Source organism: Carassius carassius, chromosome 3, assembly GCF_963082965.1.
Source record: "Carassius carassius chromosome 3, fCarCar2.1, whole genome shotgun sequence".
Taxonomy (NCBI): Eukaryota; Metazoa; Chordata; class Actinopteri; order Cypriniformes; family Cyprinidae; genus Carassius; species Carassius carassius.
In genome coordinates this window covers 34,985,831-35,007,362 of record NC_081757.1, presented here as the reverse complement: position 1 = coordinate 35,007,362, position 21,532 = coordinate 34,985,831, and positions in this window count along the sequence as shown.

The window sequence follows — 21,532 nt, the reverse complement described above, 5'->3', positions numbered from 1 at the left end:
AATCAACTCTTCACGATTCAAAAATGCATGTTTCAAGATCGATGCATATGCATGGTCAGGGTTTGTAATTGATGCATCAAGAAATGAGTGAATCATTACACCCCTATTACCCAGTATAACAGCAATACATGCCACTGGCAGAGAAGATTGCACACCTGCAACAACTTGACTGTTAACTTAATCTGATACAAGTACAAAAGTGTACAACTGAACATGCAAAACTTAATACAATTTGTTTTAACACCTCATTTCCGGTACTGGAACTCTCCTAAAAGGGTAAAACAGATTCTAAAATAAACGTCTCTGAAGTGCCAGTGTCTCTGAGAATTTTAACTGGGACTTTGTTTTAACATCTCTATGAGTCAAAACATATTCATCAGCAAGGACAGCTGTGATTTCTGCATTCTAAACATTTCTCTCCATTATAAAAACAGCCTGACCTGTAGTATTGCGAAAATCTACAACCGCATGATTCTGAACAGGGTCCGGCAAGCAATCGACCCTCATCTGAGAGTAAATCAGAACGGCTTTCGAGAAGGGCGAACTGCTACAGCCCAGATCTTGGCACTCAGGAGATTGATAGAGGAGGTGAGGAAGGACAACCTGACTGCAGTCCTATGTTTCATAGACTTCAAAAAGGCATTTGATTCGATTCACCAAGGTACGATGGTGAAGATCCTGAAGGCATACAGAATTCCTCCGAACCTTCTCTGGGCAATAGAGTCCATGTACTCAGGAACAAGGGCCAGGGTGGTGACCCCAGATGGCAACAGTGAGGAGTTTGACATCCTGGCTGGAGTTATGCAAGGGGACACACTAGCCCCCTTCCTCTTCATCATAGTCCTTGATTATGCGCTCAAGAAGGCAATCAGTGGGCGAGAGCAGGAACTTGGCTTCACGCTGACACCAAGGAAGTCAAGTCGACACCCGGCAGTAGTCTTGACAGACCTTGACTATGCAGATGACATCAGTCTGCTCTCCGACAACATGGAACAAGCACAGGAACTACTACACAGGGTAGAGCTAGAGTGCACCAATGTTGGCCTTAGGATAAATGCAAAGAAAACTGAGGTAATGACCTACAACGTTCCACCAGAACATCAACCTCTGATAACAGCAGGAGACACTGTGCTGAAAGAAGTTGAGGACTTCAAATACCTGGGCGCATGGGTCAAATCAACTGAGCAAGATCTAAAAGTGAGGAAGGCACTTGCATGGAGGGCCCTGAATGGCATGAACAGTGTATGGAACTACAACCTTTCCCGCCAAATCAAACTCAGCTTCTTCTACGCGACGGTAGAGTCCGTTCTCCTCTATGGCAGTGAATGCTGGACCCTGAATCCAACCTTAGAGAAGTCCCTGGACGGGTGCTACACCAGGATGCTGCGTGCAGTGCTTAACATCAGCAAGAGTGAGCATGTAACCAACAAAATCCTGTATGAGGGAGTACCAAGAGTGAGCAATAAGATTGCTGTGAGGAGAATGAGACTTGCTGGACATTGCCGAAGGCATCGAGAGCTGCCAGCCAGCAAGCTGGTGCTATGGGAACCAACACATGGCCATCGGTCAAGAGGACGTCCCACGCTAACTTACGTGGACATACTCAAGAGGGATGCAGGAGCCCAGAGCACCAATGAACTGGCCAGCTGCATGGAGAATCAGGATGACTGGAGGCAACGATGGAAGGCTCGTCTGAGGACGACCTAAAGAGAGAGAGATTTTCAGGTAAAGTGTTTTTAAATTGTTCCAACAGCAACAACTCAATGATATATATATATATATATATATATATATATATATATATATATATATATAATATAATATAATATAATAAATATTTTTTATTTTTTCGATAAGAATCTTACCACCCAACAACTCAAGGAAAGGAAAGAGAGTATCTAAATCATCCTCATCCTCATCATAGCACAAGCTATATCAAAACCTTTTAGGAGCTAGATTAACAATTGGGAATTGCAAGCACTCAGTGTGGTCTCCACAATAAATTGGGCCATCCAGTTAGATTTGAGATTAAGATCACGTGCCCGAAACAGGTGCTTTTGCACAGAAAGCCTCTATCAAAAATAATGTAGATGCTGAGGAAAAGGATCCCAGAAGATAAAGATGTTGCGTGTTTGTTATAGTTGGTTGATTACAAAAATATGGACAAAAAAAGGAGTTCTGTGGCATAGAATTGCTGAGAAAATTGTAATCAATGGTAAGCCTATTGTCTTTTTAAAATCATAAACATTAAAGATCGTTTGTGTTTCTGGTATGTAACAAACTTTATCTTAATTTACTGTTGTATGTTGTACAGCAGGCGGGGTTAAACTCACTGACAATAAATCACTTTTTTTTTCCCCGCTGACTGGGAACGAGAATGCTCTTTGTTAAATTGACTATGAACCCCAAGCTCTGTAATAGCCAATCAGCGATATCTCCACCCAGTCTCAGCAGGAAGAGTGCCTGGACAGGAGGACAATAAATTGTTATGGTGTTCCTTCGAATGCAAAGTCAAGAGCTGTCTGTGATGAAGGACTATCTGGGCATGAAAATAAACATCTTTCAGACAGACTGAAATAAATCAGCCTTTCAGATGAATGAGTGAAAATATCAGAATAATGGGTAATTATACTGAAAACCTGCTTCACCAGAGCATGTTTCAGTTGTCTTAGATATAGAATAGGGCCAGCATCCCAGCATTTTTTTTTTGGCAGAAGAAAATAACAGCTGTAAAAGCCTGTCACGATCTGCTGCTGGAACAATTTCCACAGTGTGGTTCATTAAAAGGCTCTCTATTTCTGCCCGTAACATTGGCACATCTTTTTGATAAATGGCAGATGAAATAACACCACTGAAGCATGCTTAAAAGCAAATTGGAATGTGTATTTGAATTAGATTTTTTGAAGGCCCACGCTGAAATGATTCTGAATACTTCCCACACTTCTGCATAAATCGATAGAGGTTGACTTGTGTTGTGTGCTATATGCAGGAAAAAAAGTAATTCCCTCACTCGCCAACAGCTGTCATGCAGACATTTTTTCGCCTGCTATTACAGCGGTATGATTCTTTATTGACTTTACTGCATATAGACAAAGCAAAAATGGGTCAGGAAGGTTTGAGAAGCACAACATCGAGTTTGAGGTGTTTACCTGGCCTCCAAATTCCCCAAATCTCAATCCATTCGAGCATCTATTGGAAGTGCTGAACAAACCACTCTGATCCATGGAGGACCCCCTCGAAACTTACAGGACTTGCAGGATCTGCTCCTAACATCTTGGTGCCAAATATCACAGTATACCTTCAGGGGTATAGTGGAGCACATGCCCAGATGGATCAGGGCTGTTTTGGCAACAAAAGAGGGACCAATGCAATATTAGGAAAGTTGTCATAATGTTATTCCTGATCGTTGTAGATAGACACAAGATTTGTTTCACAGCTGGCTTGACTGTATACTTTTAAGCTTGGGCTGGCTTGACCTCAGTGTGAGTAACATAAGATAACATGACATAGTTAAGATACACAGAGGCATGGCCATAAAATGGAACCCTGTCTGCTGCTCTACTAAAAATCAAAAACTCAGCTGCAGTCAAAATGAGTGAAAGAGGAAGAATTTATTATTTTGTCTTCTTTTATCTACTGTCATGTTCTGAAAATCTTTTCTGTTAATGCACTCATCATGTCTCTTCTACAAATGCCCTTTTGAAAAGTGGCTGCTTAATTGGTACTTTGGTTTGCTAGACTCACAAAAGAAATGACATCATTAGTGTATTGTAAAACAGTTGAAAGCCTGCGTTCAGGGGCTTGTTTCACCAGCTGTGTGAAAATTACATCTTAGCCTAATTGCAGTGTAAAAAGGCACTAAGTTACAACTCATGCACTAGTAAATATTGTTGTGCTGCACCTATTAAAATTAACTTGTATACCTATAAACAGGGTTGGGGAGTAACGGAATACATGCAGCTTAGTTAAGCATTTAAAATACAAAACATGAGTAACCGTATTTCATTACAGTTACATTTTAGATGGGTGAAAATCAAATTACAGTTACATCCTGTCACAGATATGGACAGGATATGCGTTTCTGTTCTCCTGCCTTAGTCTTCCTTTGACCTAGTTTTCCTGAGTTGCCCTGTCTAGATCGTTCTGTTCACCTGTGTTCACTCCAGAGCATGTGAGTGGAGCGAGGAGCGAGCGGGGAGTGGAGCATGCGAAATCTAGTCGGAGTGCGGAGCGGGTTTATATTCCGCTCCGATAATGCTCACATCACGAGTCTAGGACATGCACAAATCCACCCAAATTCTTTTAGGTCTATGGTTGGCTAGTTCGAGGTTGCATCAGTAATTTATGTTCAACACATGGATGTTTAGCTTTTTAGTTTGTTTGAAGCCTCAGACTGACATCACTCCAACTTTTAATTTGTGTTCAAAACTTGGATATTTGCTGTTGAGTTTGTTTGAAATAAATATGTTCTATTTTGTTGTTGCTGTGAGTTCTTTATAGGATATGTGCTGTGTCGTGGAGCGGGTTTGCTGCATGTTGATTTTCCTTTCTGCGCCTATGTTAACAGACACACTGCCTGCGGAATACGTGCCTAGCAGGTATCAGGTGCGGTCCAACCACACCGCAAATGCAGCCCCGCGACAGAATAGAAGAGAAACTGATTTTTTCAGCAGCAGTCACACAACAAAACCGTTCCACGTCTGCCACACTGGAAGTGTGTTCCAGGTGTACTACGGTTGAAAACAGCAGGTGTTAGGCATGCAGAGGAATTTTGAATTTGAGCGAGCGTGAAGCGATTTCGCTGGAGCAGGATGAAATTGTAGGTGAGCGGGGAGCGGAATTGAGAGGAGCGGTCTGTTGCGACTTTGAGCGGTGGAGCCGGGGGAGGAAACACCCACATGAGCATGGAGTGGAAATTCTAACGCATTCTCATCCCAAGGCGTCATATACTGACCCTCTTGACATTTCGTCAACATCCTACGCATATGGCACCCTCTAGCATCAATATTAGAAGCAGATTATGGGTTAAGGTTAGGGTTAGGGTTAGGGTTAGACCGCTAGGAGGCGCCTTCTGGCCCATTTTTATCTGCTTCTAATATTGACGCTAGAGGGTGCCATGTGCGTAGGATGTTGACGAAATGTCAAAAGGGTCAGTATATGACGCCTTGGGATGAGAACGGTCTGGAAATTCTCACCCCTCAGTTCCGCTCACATGCGCTGGTTCACTCAAAGTCATCAGTCAGTTTTGGTATAAGTAGTCCTTGTTTCTGTTCAGTCCCCACCATCTAATAATGTTGCCTGTGTTGATGTTTGGTTATGGATACCATGTTGGAATAATGAAATGAAAATTCACCTCCCTTTCTCCCTTCCTTTCTTGGAATATGCCATCGAGTTCAGTAAGCTTGCCATTTTAATGGTGTTGGAGGACACTACACTGACCTCACTGTTCTGGAACAGGGGAAAATTACCATCACCCCATCAACCTCCCAGACACCACTGGATTGTGCTGGAGGGAGGTAATCATCCAGCAGTGTTTGGATAGTCTCCAACTCCAATCCAGAACACAGACAGACCCAGAGCCCAGAGAGAGAGTGTGCAGAGGGAAGCTCTGCCTGTCAGGAAGTCATCACAAGCACCTCAGTCTCAACCCACTACACTCACCAGACTCCAAATCACCTGATTACGGAGCACCGTCACCTGTCAGCACTCATCAGCAGCACTATATCCTTGCACTCCTCCTGTACACTCACTGTCTGGTCTCAAACATTCTCTGCTTGACGAACCTGACTCTAAATTGTGATTCCCCATCTCTATAGTAACCTGTTCTCTCTGCTCCTTGATCTCCACCGTCCCGGAAATCCACTGTCTCTCAGGACATTCTACCCCATGGATCCCCTGGAAAGGAATTTGACAACGGACTTCTTCCACACCTGCTCACTCTCCTGGTTACCCCTTGCTCTGTGTTCTATAAACCTGTTGTTTGTATCTTCACCTTAACTCTGTGTCTCATGTGTATTAGCTGACACCGCCCATTGCACGACCATTGAGGGTGAGATCCAACTGGATTCTGGGGATTTGATAGATTTCGATATGGATATATATGCAGACATGTCCATTCTCCTCCCACCTTCCTCAGAAATATCAGTCTGCCCTGAGCTCTCTTTCTGCTCTGTCGCGACCACAGAGGTCATTCATCTGTCTGTAGTGCTAACGTGTGGGAGTGGGCATCTGGTGTGTGGGCAGCAGTACACCGTCCCTGTAATCCCTGTTGCTCACTGTGAGTCCCAGGTACATTTAAACTGCCTGCTAGTCTTTAGAAAAATCCTTCATCCTTCCTGCACACACTCTCAGATTCTCCATCATCTTCTATATATTTGACCCTTTCCAACAATAATTGTATGATTTTGAGATCATTCCTTTCACACCAAGTACTTATGATTGAGGGACTTATTTCAAGAAGACATTTGCTGATGCTTAAGAAGGAAACACAATGCATTAAGGGAAGGGGGTCTACATTTTTGAGTAGGATGATGTGTACATTTTTCTTATTTTGTTAAAAGGTGATGCATTTTTTCCCTTTATTACTGTTCTTCAGAAGACAAAATAAGCATAATTTTAGCACATTTTAACCTGTTCATCCATTACAAAAAGTTTACACCCTTCTTTCAGAAGTACTGTGGAAAACTGGGCCCGTATTCAAAAAACATTTTATCTTACCACTAAGAGTTCTCCTAAATAGCAGTAAAAGTTATTAGCCAAGAGATTTTTTCTTAAAACCTATTGTTACGGGAGGAGCACAAGACAGACACAGTGGGCATGGCGTCAGGCCTCGGAGAGGCTTTTATTAACAGAAATCAAATGAAACAAGGGATAAAAGGTGGCCAAAGGGGAAGAGTGTCCAAAGCAACAGGGAATCTGGTGTCCTCGTCGTGCTGCGGGGTTCGTGTAGGTCGGGCAGTGTTCGTGGAGGAAGGGTCCAGGTAAGGAGCGGAGTCGGGCGGTTGCACGCGCTCCCCTCCTTGGTCCGGGGCGCGAGGGGCGGCGGTGGTGCAGTCGGCGGTGCAGTTCCAATCCGGATCGCGGGTCCGGCAGCTCACATCTCCAGTGGCGCGGGAGTCCCTCACCGCACCCTTCCTGGACCCACGAGGACACCAGTGTGCATGCACGGGAAGAGACCGGTCTCCCGAGGAGAGGCGCGTTGGGCTTTTAAACAGCGGCGGTGATGAGGCTCCATTTCCTTCAGGTGTGCCCCATCACACGCCGCCAGCCCGGACTCTTCCAGCGCCCCTCCTCTCACACACCCACTCCAGTCGGGAGCCTGGTGAAGGGCGGTGATTTAGGATGGGGTGCCGGTGACAATTAGGGAGGAGGCAGCTGACTCGTCACACTATTTACAAAGCTGTTGAGACAAACTTTTACTAAGGAATAGACAGAAGTATAAGAGTAAGGGTGGGGTTGACCTCATTGCTATCCATGATGTCAGCATACTTCCTAACTATGCACACAGTGATTGGCTGATAGTCTCTGTCAGAGATTTATTCATAGAAATATTGTAGCGCACAATATCATGTTGCCATATTCAGATAAAGGTTTTAAAATAAAAATGTTATTTAAACGTTCATTTTAAACGGTTTATTAATAAACCATATAAATCATAACGAGCTTTTAATTGCCTACGTAGCCTAATAAGTGATCAAGCACACATAAAAAAGGCTTGCCACTGCGCACTAGCAAATATAATAATTATGAATTTGTTAGGAAAAAACTGTCTCAGGTTACGTATGTAACCATAGTTCCCTGAGTAGGGAACGAGACACTGCGTCCTCTAGGGGTCACTTTGGGGAACACCTCGTTGTGATACGTGTCTGAAGCATACATTGAAAAAACACCAACTTGTTGCCCGGCGACAGCCTGTGACGTCACTACCGGCACGACTATAAATAAGCACCGGGAGAGCACGTCATTATCTTCTTCGTCTGAAGCTTGCGTCCAAAGCATGGCAGGGAGCTAGAGGACGCAGTGTCTCGTTCCCTACTCAGGGAACTATGGTTACATAGGTAACCTGAGACTTCGAACTGCGTCCTCTAGGGGACGCTTTGGGGAACAGTATACCCACGCCACCATGCTGAGGGAAGTGCAGGCCAGAATCATGACTAGCACTAAGTACCAACTCTACCATTTCCATGGGAGTTGCCCCTGGGACGTTTAGGCGGCTGTCTGTGACAGTACCCCTTACGGCCAAAAGGCCTAAGCTACATACCCAACTTAATTGTTAGGGACTCGGCCCAGGGTAGAGCTGAAGGCTTGGAATCAGGAAAGATTCATTTAAAGGGATACGGCTAAGAACCTAGCATTTCTACCAAGTCTTGCCTGTCACACAGGGGCTACCGCTAGCTTACGCATAAGCTTGCTGAAAGAGCTGTCTCGACAGTTCCCTAGTAGCAACACCCTGTTTAGATAGGTATCCGAGGATACATGGGTGGAGTGGCACCCAAGATGAACAGGGCTTTAACCAGTTGGGCTTTAACCAACTCAAGAAAGGGCACGAAGCAACCGCGCGAAGCCCTCATCATATAGGATTTTAGAAAGAGCGCAGAATACTAGCGTGCGAACTTACCACAGTGTGGATTTCAGAAAGTGTGCAAAGACTTCACGTGCACACTTACCATAGCATGGATTTTCAAATACTGTTCTAAGGAGGGGCTCTCGTGGCACTCTAATAGAGCAGCTCATAGATGGAATGTTGCATCTCGAAACAGTATGATTGAGAGTCATCAACTCTGGGGAAAAAACTGAGAACTCAGTCTCATATGAGAGGAGAACTCCGAGCTCAGAGTAGCGCGCTCATAGGCGACCCTTTTTTTGCTGGGAGGGGGGGGAGGCGCTGCTAAATTACCGCGAGAATCACCCAAATAGCCCCTCATGTTGAGGGAAACGATGCTTGAGGTGTATACACAAATACACACTGGTTGAATGGAGCCCAAGGAACCAAGGTCTAATCTCAAAAAAGGGTAACCCTTATCATACAAGATTTCAGAAAGTTTGCAGTCTTGCATGCAAACTTACCACTTGTGGATTTTTAGAAAGTGCGCAAAGTGTTCACACTGTGCACAATGTGCACACTGACCACCATGTGGTTTTGAGAAAGTACACAAAGCTTAGCGTGTGTACTTAATGGTTCCTAAGCATCGCAGAAGCGCTGAATCTCACGGGAGAGGCAAGCTCAATTTTTAAAACCTCGGGCAAGGAGAGCATCAACTGAGGCAGCATATACAAGAAGACTTCTGTAACTGCCACCTCCACTTCCCGCTAGATGAAACAGCACCCCTAAGCGGCCAGGAGACCCCTCGGGGTTACCTGGCCAGACATCCATGAAATTCCCTGCAGTGCTGTGCCAGGCCTGATGATCAAGGAGGCTCCCTCAGAAACCTGTGATCTCAGCCGCCTAATACCGGAACATGAAGCCGGATGGCTGGTGCTGGCGAGTGTTTAGTAAATACTGTAACTGAGCACTGCAAAGGAAACTCACAGAGTTTATTAGTAGACACGTAACCACCAGCAATTAAATACACATAAGTATATACAGAGAGGGTTACATTTACTCACCCACCCTCCTGCGCTGGAGCCCCGCTCAAGGGGCGCCTCCTTTTAGTCTGGACCACCAGCCAGGTGGTTGCTATGAACATAGAACCATAAAAACATTATAGGTCCAGCATAGGAGACTGTTATGCGAGAGGTTTCAACCTAACCTCGATCAGGTGGAGAGCTGGTGGTTACAGGGGAATTAGGAAGGGGAGGATAAAAGCAGAAGTTAACCCTCTGAAGTCGATTAACGCATATACGTGTTATGAGGCTATTTTCTCCTGATAACCTCTTAGACTCCAGAGGGTTAAAAATCCCCAGCGCGGACAGGTCCTGAACCGAGGGGAGCAGATGGCTGCCTTTTTTCCCCCTTTTTCTTTCAGAAGAGAGACGAATGAGAGCGGAGCTTTTTCCATTGAAAAAACGCTCACAATGCACACAGATTGATAAACAGATGATAAACAGAGAAAGATCGCCCTTACCGGTTCTTTCAGATGCACGCTTCAAACAAAACAGTCAGTGAAGATGAAGAAGATAAGGACGTGCTCTCCCGGTGCCTACTTATAGTCGCTCCGGTAGTGACGTCGGAGGCTGTCGCTGGCCAACAAGTTGGTGTTTTTTCAATGTATGCTTCAGACACGGGTCACGACGAGGTGTTCCCCAAAGCGACCCCTAGAGGACGCAGTTCGAAGTTCCCTCGAAAGGGAACAGCAAGTACACTGCATTAGCGTTTTAATTTATTGTAATGTCATAATTTATTGATACACTAGTGCTTTCTGTTTTCAGTTTAAGAGATGACTTCTGCGACAGTGACTCATCTCCGCAGCACATACGTGCATGTTTCATACGGATTACATAATGTGAGAGTATTTGTTTTTTGTTTGAATTGGTTAATTTAAAAAATTTAACTCTCTATAGATATATTTTTCATGTCTTTAATAAGGTAAGCATCCACGGAGTTTCGAAGTTACATGCTTAAGTTCACAGAGTCCAAGACGACAGAAATCGCATCATGTTCGCTTTATTTTACAAAAGCGCAACATTTTGTTGCTATTCTGAGTGCACACGAATAAACGTAAAGTCCTTACAGATACAACAGATGCATTACTCTTATGTGTGTAACCAAAAATGAAGTATCTTAAGAGCAAATGATCACATCGGCGCCTCCATCTGTCATGCAGTAGCCCAAGCCCGCTACTGTTCAGCTTCTACACTGCACACTTTCTTCTAGGCTAACATTAGGTTGAGCTGCCATGTACTACATACATATCTCAGATGATAAGCCATATTTGAGGTTGATGAATGTTAGGTGAGTATATGGATGTCCTTCCCAATGTACTATATTACCACATAGAAGAGGTGTTAACTATTTGTACATCACGGATTGCATAATTTCCCCACTTCATGTGGAATTTATTTTTTCTGCAACTAAGCGCCTAATTAATTTTTTTTAATATGCATATAAACATGTTCCGAAGTAGTTTGATTTTTAACAGCCATTTTAGAATAGTTCAGATTTGGTTTTAGGAGTAGTGAAGAGAACTCCTAAGTCACTTATGTTTCACAGATTTAGAAGCTAATTTTAGCACTTAAACATTTTGTGAAATACTCTTAGAACTAAAATTTAGGAGTCCTAAATTAAGGACTGAAATGCCCATTGAATACGTGCTCAGATGTCCTATTGGATAGGAAAAGTCCTGTTTGGTGAATGGCATTTTTGTCTATAGGACCCTTTCTGTTTACATATTAGCATTCCAAAGTACCAGATTAGATTATTACAAAACTTGAGTAATTTTATGAAATATGTTACAAATTGTTAAAGCATGTAGTAAAATGTATTTTAAAAGTAACCTTCTCAACTCTGCATATACACTAGTAATTTTCAGTGTAAGCTTTACATTATCTTTGCAGACATACTTTTGGCAGAGGTCTAGTGTTTTTACATAATTTAACCTGATGTTGACACTTTAATGTTGACGTATGCATAAACTTATTTTAGAATTACTTTACTGTGTTCATATATTCTTTTAAATGTAATGATCTGTGGTGGAATTTGGGAGAGGAAAATAAAATCCATTTAAATTTTCAGGAATAAACAAAAAACAGACACAACTGAAGTATCTACAGGCAATTTACATTTTTGTAAAGGATTTATACTTTCACTAATCTTGTAAACTACTCCACATAGGCCCCAAATAAAAAAAGATTGGACATATTTACAATCTGAAAATCTGAATAATTTTTGGGTGAACTTTTATTTTAGCAAACAAACTTTAGTTGAATCAGGTGAGTATTAATTGCATTAAATTAAAAGAATCAACACTCACCAAATGACAACTATAAAAACAGCTTCTTTCTTGCTGGGAAGAATTTAAATGTAAATAATTTAGATTTGGCACATTAGTGAGGTGAGGTTTGGCATATTAGTGTTACTGCTTTAGAGGTACTGAAAGATTCTAGCTCCACTGATACTATGATTTTGTTCCAGAATATTTTACAAAAATAAAATGGTGGCATCAAATCACAATAATAGGATTTAATTCATATTAAGCCACAGGCTTGTGCTTTTTTGATCAACTTTGAACACCTGCGATTGCATACAAACAAAATCATTAGTTTTGATTGACACATCTAAGACATTTACAATCAGTAGACTGTTGATTACTTGCTTTGTGTGCGTGTGTGTGTCTGAGTTGTCTCAGGGTGCATTAGGAAGGATATATTGTGTGAAATGTCAGTTTTAATCAACACTAAGGTGATATAGGTTAAATAAATTGCAAACACACACACACACACACACACGCACGCACACACACACACACACACACACACACACACACACACACACACACACACACACACACACACACACCACCACCACCTCCACCACCACACCTTATTTACCCAAATTCTCTCTTTGTACTTGTTTCTTCATCATATTTGACAGATCAAATGGCTATATATTTTTCTTTTCTAAAATCCCACTTTTCAACCTTCTCTATATACTATAGATCCATTTCTGTAAGATGAACCTTGTGTGATGACAGATTGCCTTTTGTGTGAATGACTATTCATTATTGTTATTGCACAAAAGGTAAAAAACTGCAGCCTTAGAAGTACTGTACCTGTGTCATTTCAGGCCATTAATGGCTCAATGGAGATTCCATTGTTTAGGAGATTCATCCCTGCTTTAGTCACAATAGGATGGAGAGGAAAGGATAAAGATTCAAAAAGGGAGAGAATGAAATGAACTCAGGAACACAGCAAGATGACAGACTCTTACACATTTGCAACAGATGTTTGAAGTAATTAAATAATACAATACTGTTTTTTCTTTCACTCAGCATGAGTTACTGCATACAGTAAAATAAACTGTGGTCATTACTGGGTAACTGTTTTTGATGTTTTTCACACAAAAGACTGCATTTCAGCATTTGCATTTGTGTTTATAAGTTTATAAAGGTTAATGAGTCATTGTAGACCTCACACTATTACTTTAAGGGGGTCCTGTGTGAGCCTCTGTGACAAACATGTTTGTATCTGAGGAAGCAGGGACTGTGAGCAGTAACTTATCTTTTATTGGGAATTGTAAGTAACAAGCAAAAAGCACTCTTTTAGCATTATAAACATTTACTGTTCAACTGTTCACACAAGTAAACCATTATGATATCAGGAGTGACAATTTTATTACACTGGAAATCCCTCATATTGCCCACTCCTAACTATTGAAAAACATGATGTTGTAGTCATAAACCATAACAAAAAAAATAAAATAAGTAACTCCTTTTGTGGACGCTTTCTTCACGCAACAATGTGCAGAAACACGTCAGCTAAACTCAAAAAATTCTTAGCATTTTTGTATAATGGTCTTCTCGTTATAATAGTATGTATATAACAGTCCCAGTCATAGTTATTAATATTTTTCATTGTAGTTTGACCTGCTCGCGCTGTGCGCTGAAGAGATATCACCATAGTACTACAATGAAGTGCTTGACTCAAAACCAAATGCATCTTCTATCAGGTAAATAATATATCCACAATATATATACACCGGCTGAAATGTTTTGAATTCACTTGTACCCTGCCTGTTCGAAAAAATCCACTCTCTGTCTGTGTCAGTTTGAGTCTTGGTAAAGTTTTAAATCCCTGCCGCCAAGATGCTTCTCTGTCGCTCATGGATTATGGAAAGTGAAACATAAATCTATAGGGATGGTTGGATTTATTAACGCACTTTAAAATATTAATTTGAAGCTTCTTTCTTTTCAGATTCTTACAGCTTTATCATAATATTCTGTATATTAACTTATTGGGAGAAAACCGGTAGTTCTATGTGAAATCAGACATTTGAGCTCTCCCATATAGTCAAAATGGCATAATCAATAACACCCCGCAAATATTCGGCTGTTAGATTGGTAGTCGAATCAGGCTCCTCAAATCAAAGCATTGATTCGTTGACTATTCGGGGTCACCCCTAGTATGTATTATACAATACAAAAATCTAAGAAACTAAATTATTATTGTTAAGCGCAGTATGAACATCTACATTTGAAGAGAAAAACGAAAAAAAAAAATAAAAAAAACAAACAAACAAAAAAAAAAATAATAATAAAATAAAAACCTGTACTGTATCTGGTTTGTACTGAAAAGTCAATTTTTTATTTTACACAAAATGCAATATTTGCTGTGTTATTCAGTCTTGTTTTTTCCCTATATTTCCAAACCACAGGAAACGACAGTCTCCCTTCTCTGCAGAATGCGATACATGCACTCAACCAATAACAGCGCACCATTCCACGCATTGTAAACAGTAACTGGCAAGCTATGCAATATCATATTCATAATTGCTGATGAATTGCCTTCGATTATGAATTGCAATATTGCGTAACTTGTCAGTGATCTACGGCTCGATGTATTAAATGCCACTCCATCTGAAAGCACGTGGTGGAGATTTACTACTAATACTAATCTACTACTGACAAGATGTGCTTGACAATTGGATGCGATTTATCGTGCAGCCCTTTAAAAAAATGAATAATTCTGATGCCATTGATATACTGTACCTGTGACCGTTTCTGTGGTGGGGAAGAAATGTAAGCTATTGATAAGATTAATACTGACCAAGTTCAGAGGCTGTCATATGTGGATCAACCACTGATCTATATATATAACTGGATTGCTCATTGTGTTCTAAACTGCCAAAAGACAGTGAAGCCACAGGAAGTGTTCGATCCGCCATCTTACTAATCCCTACCAGCAGAGAGCACCATTGAGTTACATTCAAGCCGCTGTCCTAAAATAACTCGATTTGAAGCAAATCGGTCAAACGGGACTCATTTTTATGTTATGTGTAATAAATTAACGTTTACTTCAGATGTTATCTGCAGTGTTTATGGTCTTTTGGGGCAGGATAGGCGATATATTTATATTGTTTAGGTGAGTGTGTCTGCTGCGCACTGATGAGACAGGTAATGATCCAACACAAAATATACCTTATTTATGTATGAACATAATTATTCAGGAATTATTAAACATGAACGTATTAGTATCAGAAATGGATTTTAATATATTACAATGAATAATACAATTCATTCTATTATTATGTTAATATTGCTCTATAATGAAATGAAAAGCTTAACTTACTATCTGGGAAATACAGCTTTATGTCTTTAAATCCGTACTGTATATAGTCAGTTATTTCTCTGAATAAATTCAGATTTCAGAACGAACACTTTGTTGTTTGTTTTATATGTTGAGGTCGTGTCAGTCTGATGTTTATCGTGTTCATGATCGCTACTGTAATGAATGTAGCTTTTTAATAAGTAAGGGAAATTCCTGACATTTAAAAAATAACCGGTTACATGCCTAGGGTGTTTGCATTGTAATAATGTTCAGAGATACTTCATATTTATAAATGCTGACTTGTTAGGTGATGTTTTCTCATTAAAATCATACAAATTCCTATTAATTCAATGGAACGTTTACGCACACTAGGGATTACCAATATGGCGGCACGGCGGCTTCACTTTAATGACGTCATGAGCAATCCAGTTCTATATTATAGATCAGTTGGATCAACTTACTTTGTTGTGTATTTTCAACAGTTTCAATATGAAAAATAACTTTCATATTGATTCAGTAGATTTATTACATTTTGGGGAAAAATAATCAGTTTTTATAATAAATCTTCAAAAATCGAAATCTGGATTTGAATATTTAATGTTATTATAACCTAAAGAGTCCATGTGAAAGTTTGAAACAGAAAATAGTGTTTTCATCTTGCCTGCCACTTTCTTGGTAAAGAAAACACATCTTTACTCAAATTAATCAAAATGGATTTATAGTGTTTTGGAACCAAACTTCATTTATTCATAAATATAATATTTCACAGTAAACATTGGTCTAAACATTCTAAGACTCTAAAATTCATAGTGTTAAAGTTTAAACACTCATATTTCTTTTATATTGTATTGTTTGCCACAATAACACCCAATGCAAGTAATAAAAAATGACTTGCTCATCAGAATCCTTCTCTGAATCAAGCCTTCTCTTTTTCTGCATCTTGCAAATGTGTGAGTGTGTGTGCATTTATGTGTTAGATTAGTTTATATGTGTATCTACCATTCCACCCTCTTATTCTTCCGGTTTTGCCATAGTCAAATTCTCCACCGCCTCCATCATCTTTATTATAACTCGCATGTTCAAATGTTGCAATCTTCAAAGAAGACACTACAGTTAGGTCCATATAGATTTAGACACTGACACAATCTTCATAATTTTGACTCTATGTCACCAGACCAGAATTTAAAATAAAACAATCAAGATGATACTGAACAGCAGACTTTAATATTTGGGGTTGAACAAAAATATAGCTCAGGGAAATTACAACCATTTTATACACAGTCCCCCCATGGGCTCAAATGTAATTGGACCAATAAATATAATCATGAAAAAAATATTTTATTGAGAATCAGGTATTGACTACCTTAAGCCTGAAACTCATGGACATTACCAGGTTTCCTCCTTTGTGATGCTTTGCGGGGCCTTTACTGCAGCTGACTTCAGTTGTTGTTTGTTTGTAGTTCTTTCTGCCTCTAGTTTTGTCTTCAGCAAGTGAAATGCATGCTCAGTCGGGTTGAAATCAATAGATTGATATGGCCGTTGCAGAATATTCACTTTTTTTGGGTCATCATCTAATTGTACTATGAAAAACCACCTAATAAACTTTCATTTGCATTTGGCTCTGTCTGGGCAGAGAGTACATCCCTTCAGAATTCTTCCAGCTGCTTCTGTTCTCTGACACATCATCATTAAAAACAAGTAAACCAGTGCCACTGGAAGCCATGCATGCTCATCCCATCACACTGCCCATGTTTCACAGATGATGTTGTATGCTTTGGATCATGAGCTGTTTCGGAGAACCAGGACAAACATTTCAATCGATCGCTCAGGCATTTAAGAGGCACTGAAATCTACATCCTTATTCAGTTCGGTGCATACCAATTCCATACCCAACCCTACTTTTAAGAAATATATTTTTTGATAAACAAACCAAACACTGGCTATGTCCTTGCTGGAGTGTGATGTGATTATCATGTGCAGGTGCGATGGATCGCATACAAAACCACTAGGGTGTCGGAATGGTATATGTTTATACTTCTCATCCAACCACAATCCAATTCACTTCATCCGGATTTATCTGGATAGGTTTTTTTTGTTTTGTTTTTTGTTTTTTTGAGTGGTGACAAGCCGGAATGAAAACAAGCCGAAATGAAATGGCAGTAACGAACGTTTTTTTTTAATGTAAGGAGTAGAAAGTACAGATAATTGCATGAAAATGTAAGGAGTAGAAGTAAAGCCATATCACCCTGGAGCCCAAGACCGGTTTCCCAATGAAGCTAAGCAGGGCTGAGCCTGGTCAGTACCTGGATGGGAGACCTCCTGGGAAAACTAGGTTGCTGCTGGAAGAGGTGCTAGTGAGGCCAGCAGGGGGTGCTCACCCTGTGGTCTGTGTGGGTCCTAGCGCCCCAGTGTAGTGATGGGGACACTATACTGTCAACAAGCACTGTCCTTCAGATGAGACGTTAAACCAAGGTCCTGACTCTCTGTGCAGACATGGGGACTTGTGACTTGGTGACTTGGTGACTTGGACTCGAGTCGCTATTTTTATGACTTGTGACTTGACTTGACAAAAACTAAAATACTTGAGAATTGACTCGGACTTGGAAGTTAAAGACTCGGGACTTGACTTGACTTGAGACACGATGACTTGAATGACTTGAGTGTTAATCACATCATGTTTTCAGTTTGAATGTAAAATATATAAATATAAAAAATAAAATTGATTACTCAGCTGGAGCACAGGCTGAGAATCGCGTTGTCATGACTGGACTGGACCAGGACACTATCATCAGTCATGCCCTCTCTACCTTACGCACACCACGCCCACTTAGATCAGATATCAAATCACATCAACATCTCAGCTTGAGGGGTACCGAGGGTCATCGCTTTTGTCGTCAATAATTTGCGGCTAAAAACGCTTGGAAATCGCTAAGCGCGCCGCTTTCTCCTTGTTTCCAAAGCGATCGGGCAGTTGCGCCCCTGAGGCGTCTGCCGTTGCTAAGCAACCATGACGCGCTCTCTCCATGAAGATGCGGGAATTTCAGCAAATGATAAATGGATTTACAGCACTAAAAATCGTTTGCAGTAGCTCTGCTACTAAATTTATTTCAAAATGGCAATCCATATACAGCTATGATCAGCTGTTCCTTCATCTTGGCTGAGCTTTCAATGTTGTCAGGGGAAAGGATGAAGCTGATTGGTTGGTTCTTGTCACATGACCTGCGGTGCGCTTGCAGCTCTCTGAAAAGTTGAGATGTTTTTAACTCGATGCGGTGCGGACGCGATTGAAAAAACAAGTGCGTCGCGACCGCGTTGCTTCCATTATGAGCGCGCATACCGGTGGCGCATACATGGTGGGATAGGCCACATCGTGCTCGGCTTGCAGACAAGACTCTCTCGAATATTATATTTTGCAAGTGCAATAACTTGTAATAGAGGTAATGACTTACGGATATACTCTGAGAGAGAGAGAGAGAGTGTGTGTGTGTGTGTGTGTGTGTGTATGTGTGTGTGTGTGTGAGAGAGAGAGAGAGAGAGAGAGAGAGAGAGAGAGAGAGAGAGAGAAAGAGAGAGAGAAACACACTCGTGCTTCACCTGATGAAGGAAACCCAAACTGATTCAGACTCCAATCAACCCCAACATTCAGAAACTAATTGACAAAAATCTGAAGTATAATTAAGATGAAAAAGGAAAAAATGAATTTGAGCTCCAAACCAAACTCCAGTGTTATTCGGCCCTAAACAGAACCACAAAACTGGCAAATTACTTATCACTCAAGCAACAGAAAAATAAATAATTTTATGAAGTTACAATTTTGTTTGATTCCATGATGTATTTTACTGAACATGAGTATTTACAATGCAAATCCAAATTATTTTAATTTACTGACAGTTACTTATATCTTGTCTTTTAACTTTATTAAGATCAGATTCTGCAGGTAAAATTACAATAATAAGGTGACTTGACTTGGACTTGACTTACTACAGGACTTGACTTGACTTGACTTGACTTGCCCAAGAAAAAAATACTTGGGACTTACTTGAGACTTGAAGGTTAAGACTTGAGACTTACTTGAGACTTGCAGATGTGTGACTTGGTCCCATCTCTGGTACTTCGTTACTTGACACCTCTGCATGTGACATATTTTCCATCATCAAGGGCAGCGGCTGCTGCATCAGATTAGGGGAAAGGACATTCTCCTCTTTGAACAGCATTCATTCCAGTCACTGCCTGCTCTTCATCAGTGGCCTAAAAAGAGAAAAACTTTTGAAAAAATAAAACCTTTAATTAAACTATCCATTTTCTGATAGAGTTGTATTCACATCTGTAAGGATAGGTAAATGATCTGTTTTAAAGTTTCAACACTTTGTGTGGTTGTTTAATGTCTATGTCTACCACAGCGCTCTAGAGTGCTATAGCAGCACTAGTGAGAGGGCATATTGTTTGAATAAATATATTGCTTTCAGAAAAGCTTTCAGCTTCTTAACTGAAACATTAAAACAGACATGACATTCAGATACCTCACAAATGTTCATATACGTGGAGGGCTGCTCTTCAAAGGGTTAGTTCACCAAAAAATGAAAATGGTCATAATTTACTCTCCCTCATGTTGTTCCAGACCTATACAAATTCTGCTAATTTTTGAAGCATAAATATATTTAATAATCCCTTATTTTTTGTCCTCCATTGCTAGTCTGGGAGACCAATATTTTATTTTGAACATACATGTGTGCTATCATATAATTTAAGATTTATCTAATCGGAATGGATTGCTTCTACATTAACTTTATCTATGAGGCTTGAAAAAACTGATTATCTAGACTATAAATGGATTAACAAAAAATTTAGAAAATTAAAAATATATTCATTTGTGTTGTAAAGACAGACATAAGGTTTGGAATGACATGAGGGCAAGTAAATTATTTTTTTGTGTGAACTTTTCCTTTAAGAGGGAAGACCAAGAATGATGACTCTCCAAATCAGACAACTCCAAAGTTGGTTTGAGTTCTGCAATGGAAAAACACAGACATCAATGGTTTTAATGAAATGAGCAAGTAATCAAACTGTTGCTGCATCAACATGTAAAGTAAACAGGCAGGAGACAACAGAAACAATTATTTTTTTAAAAATAACTTACATATCTCAAAAGATTGATAACTTACATATCTCTCCTATGTCTCTGGCTTTCAACATCTACAGAAACAAAAACATTTAGTAAACACTCTTAGTAAAAACAACAACTGATAACTGATAACATGAAATTACAAAGTTTACTTGCCTCAAACCATCTTTCCCCGTCTTCTGAAGAAGCTGAGAAAACCGCCTCCTCCTCACACAAGCAGACTTGTGTGTCCTTAACTCCAGTTAGTTTGAATTCTGCGAAGAAAAAACGGACATCAATGGTTTTAATAAAATATGAACATATAATCACAATGTGAAGTAAACAGGCAGGACACAACAGAAACATTCATTTTTTTTAAAATAACTCCAATCAGTCTCAAGAGAATGAAGTTATCTTGTCTCTGGATTTCAACATCAACATCAACATCTACAAAAACAAACATTATTTTAGTCTTAGTAAAAAAAAAGATAACTTGATAGAATTGTGAAGTATACTCACCTTAAACCATCTTCCCCTCTCTTCAGAAGAAGCTGAGAACACCGCCTCCTTACACAGTATGTGACTCCTCACACAAACAGCTTGTGTGTCTTTAACTCTCGATGCAGACACAGTGAAGACACGAGCTCAACAAGTCTGAAATATTACATTTAAAACATACTTTTAACAGCAGCCTCAAAATAATCATAGTCTTTATTACATAAAGTGGTTTCCTTTAGGAAACTAACGTATATTCAGTTTAACCATGAAAAATAAGATAACAAATTAACATGAGTGTAAATGTAACCATAACCGTCTATTAACACCTCAAAAAGTGTACATGTAACATGTAAATAAAGCTGCAAGCAGTGATGAAAGGGCCCTCGCACTCGGACTCACCAACACCCGGTGCCCATAGGAGGAACAGTGAACGTTGGGCCATATGCTTATAAAATAGTAAATATTTGTGCCACATTTCCTGCTGCCAACAGGTGGCGCTATGATTATAACTGAATATCGACATGTAAATGTCTTCAGGCCAGGACTCTTACCAAACATGCAAAGTTTCGGGCAGACCAGACAAGTCATGTTTAAGTTATGTTTTAAAAAAAGTCATTTTTCTGTTGCCAGCAGACGGCGCTATACTTATAATTGAATATTGGCTTTTAGTGGTGTTCAGGCCAGTACTCTTATAAAACATGTGATGTTTGGGTCAGATTGGGAATTGTATGC